Source organism: Vipera berus (genome assembly GCF_964194415.1).
Source record: "Vipera berus genome assembly, chromosome: 1".
In the NCBI taxonomy this organism is placed as follows: domain Eukaryota; kingdom Metazoa; phylum Chordata; class Lepidosauria; order Squamata; family Viperidae; genus Vipera; species Vipera berus.
Window position 1 is genome coordinate 118,609,123 of NC_138202.1, and position 3,701 is coordinate 118,612,823.

A 3,701-nucleotide genomic window follows, 5' to 3' on the forward strand; every position below is an offset into this window, starting at 1 on the left:
AACCAGAGTTTTTGGCAATATGGAATTCAATCAAATTAGGTGTTGTGCTCTCAAATGCTGCCTAAAAAGGACACCCGTTACTACTTTTTTCTTTCCTTCTTTGCAAGAGACAAGGAATGTCAAGTCTCCTTTTACATTTCTTTTCCTTCATCAAAGGGCTCCACAGCCCACCCCATGTTGTGTCCAGCTGTTTGGGATCACACTTTTCTAGGAGAAGAGAAAGGGCCAAGTGTAAACCAGGAAAGATGACCCAATAAAATGAGTTTTTAGGCATCTCACTTACAGAAACAGGAAATACAAATATTGCTCAGCAGGATAAATAACATGCAGATGGTGAGAGAGGGAGCTGCTCCAGTTAATTGGGAGAAACAGTGATAAATCCTGTTATTCAGGATGAAATTGTAACACTGACGAGATGAAGGTCTTCCAGTAAAGCCCCAATAAAAAGATTTTTTTTAAAAAATATCAAATGACATACTGTATTCTACATTTCCATAGATTAACTCACTTCAGTGTTTGCTAATTTTGCACTGCCAACGGTCTAAGCCTAAAGTGGGTCTGAGGCTGGTTTATAAGTACAACACATTATGGCTTAACTGTTGAATGGTGCCTGCTACGGCCTTAGAATGCACTCCATGATTGCTGGATTATTTTTCTCCATGTCTCTTCAAATGAGTGCTGCAAATGGGGAAAGGGTGACTTTATTCCACTCATCACTCCTACATTTTGTTACCGAAGAAAAATACAGTTTTTGATAGCAACTTCTCACAGCCACTAACATGCATTCCATATCTGAGATCATGCCTGTGAATATAGGTGCTATTTCCCCATTGAAAATAAATGATGACAATAGCATTCTATTATACTCATTGTTGCATTGAATGGCCAACTTCCTATGCTTCCAACAGCAAGGAAGTATATAAACTCATAAACATATTTCTTTTTCTTAAGGATTACTTAGGGTTTTACATATGAGGGCAATTCGGAAATAAACCTCTGTTTGGTTATCAATGGCAGAGAGCAACACCACATCAGAAGTCAGCATGCCCCGATGCTTGTTATGGATGGTTCGTCTGAGTTTTCATAACTTTTCACAGTAGACTTCTGAATTGATGGATGAACCACGCTCCATGAACTTCACTAGCAATATTCCTTTGGCATCTTCACATTTGGTGGGAGTTTTTATGGCACCACCTTCTGGTGTGATGTTGGTTCATGATAATGCTCACCCACACACCGCTAGACGCACTCAAGAACTTTTGAAGCAGTTCCATTGAGATGTTTTTGATCACCTCCCCCCGCTCCCCAGAATAGCTCAGATTTGGCACCGAGTGACGATTACTAAGGAATTTCAAACCTTGTAAGACATTATGACAAGTGCCTCAATTTGAATGGCGATTATGTCAAAAAGTAATGTAATGTAGTTTTCTAATGCGTATAATAAAAGTTCTGTATCTGCGAGTGTCTGTCATTGATAACCTTGTATATACAAGGAACTTCTTTCATCACTCCTTTATTCTTATAACTAACATTACAGCTACATGCAGGTAACAACTTGCATTACTTACATCCCTTCTGGATTTTTAAGAATTTAACTTAACATACAGAAACTATAAGTTTCAAGTTACAGCTAGACACTATTGCAACTGGTTTATTATTATTTTCCCATTCCAATTTGCCCCAGGTTATTGAAGATTTGCTGTGATAATTTTTGCTTTTGCCAGCTAAAAGTTTAGCTTCCTTCCACTTTCTTGTACATTGTTGATTTTTCACTCAGCTGCATGTAAAGAATAGTTATCATGAATTTCTTAGCCCAAAACGTTCACTGATAGGAAGAAGGCATCTTCTTCTTTGCATATCTAGCTTGAACTTTGCATATCCTGAGTCAACAACTTTGCAAATGCTGAGTTACCATGAATGATCAAAAGCAAGGCTACAACATGGCCATGACATTTCAGACAGTAGAGATTAAGAGGGCAGTAGATGTGCTAAATGAACTCTGGCTAAAGACACAATTCTTGAAAATGTTGGCATGGAATATTATGAAAAGGAAATCTCCTTTAGGTCTTGCTTATAAACTATTCTCTCTGTAAGAATTCTCTCTTTGATCAGTTTCCAACCATTGTTTCTTGTCCTGCCCTCTGGTGCTTTGGAGAATAATGTGACCCCCTCATTTTTGTGGCAACCCCTCAAATACTGGAATACTGCTATCATGTCAATCCGTTTCTTCTTTTCTTTAGACTAGCCAAACCCAGTGCTACAGCCGTTGTTCATATGTTTTAGTGTTTTAGTTGTTTTAGTTTATTAAACAGTTTATTTAATGATTAGTCTTACAACTATATTGAAAAGTTATATATCCCATAGAACAGAAGAACGTAGCAAAACTTTTGTTAACTGGAAACATCTTAATAAAAGAAACATTTATCTATTTATGCACCTTATTCACTCAGTAAAAACAGTTGCATTTTGAAGCTGGGCTCTCTGACCAAGGACCTCAGTGGATAGCAGTGAGAAAAGATATGTAAATTAATTGCCTACTTAGGGAACATCGTTATTTGTTGTTTCACTTCAGACAGCCAAATGGATTAGGTCTCCTTTTATTAGGAAACCCAAAACTAACCCAACAAGCCAGCAACTCATTTATTCTCTCATTTGATTCTCTTTGATCATAATGTTCAGAAGCATTTTGTGCCCTGGGAAGTCATAAAGGGAGAAAATACTCAAAAATATCCTCAATCTATTCTGGTGAACTTAAAATAGTGTTCTCTTGTACACTGCTCATCCTTAGTTGAGTCAGGATGGTCAGTGATTCCGTAAACAGCAATCAATGATTTTTTTTAAAAAAAAACCCAGTATCAGAGGTGGCCAATTTGTTCTTAGGTAGAGTTGGTGATTCTAAATTAGATAATTTGGAATGTCATATTCTTACGAAGTGTCCAGAATCATACATGTTAATATATATTTCTGCTTTGGAAATCCAGTCATGCAAAGGCTGTGAGCATTGCCCCTCAACTGTTCACTTCTCTTGTGTTTCCCCTCTTTTGTTGCAACAAATAAAAATAGCATCTCCTTCAGTAGCCTTTGGACCATATTGGCTAACCCTACAGGGGAAATGATTGACACAACCTTTGGCATGCTTGCAATAAGAACTGTCTGCTATGGTCCTTCAATTGTTGACTACTTTGGCATCATAGAAGCTTCTATGTCTCATTAAAAATTGGAAAAAAAGAACTAGAAAATGGATTTAAAATCTCCCTTAATATGCATACCAACTAATTTGATAAGTTCACAATCTGTTTTTTGCTATGTGTGTTTCCGTTGCTGGTACATGATGTTGCTTTCTGAAGGTAAATTTTAACAGTTCCATAGGTAACTGAAGGTTCTTAACTATGTTTGCTGAAATTTAGATTTCTGCAAAATTTATGCTCCCATTCTTGCATTTTGTCTGTTTACATTTCATCATTCCATACATCCTGAATGACTACTGATATTTCAAACTGGGATCCTATTACCTGACATCTTATAAGCAAAGTTCTTGTAATGTATGGCAAACATTTATCTCAATTGTACATTGTTTTGTTGCTCAAACTTTGTGCTTTGTATAGGATTTGCACATTTAGAAATCACATATTCAGACTAGAGTGTTACTAGGTACACCAAAAGAAAATTATGCTGAATCTTTTGTTTCAACTTTATTGAAC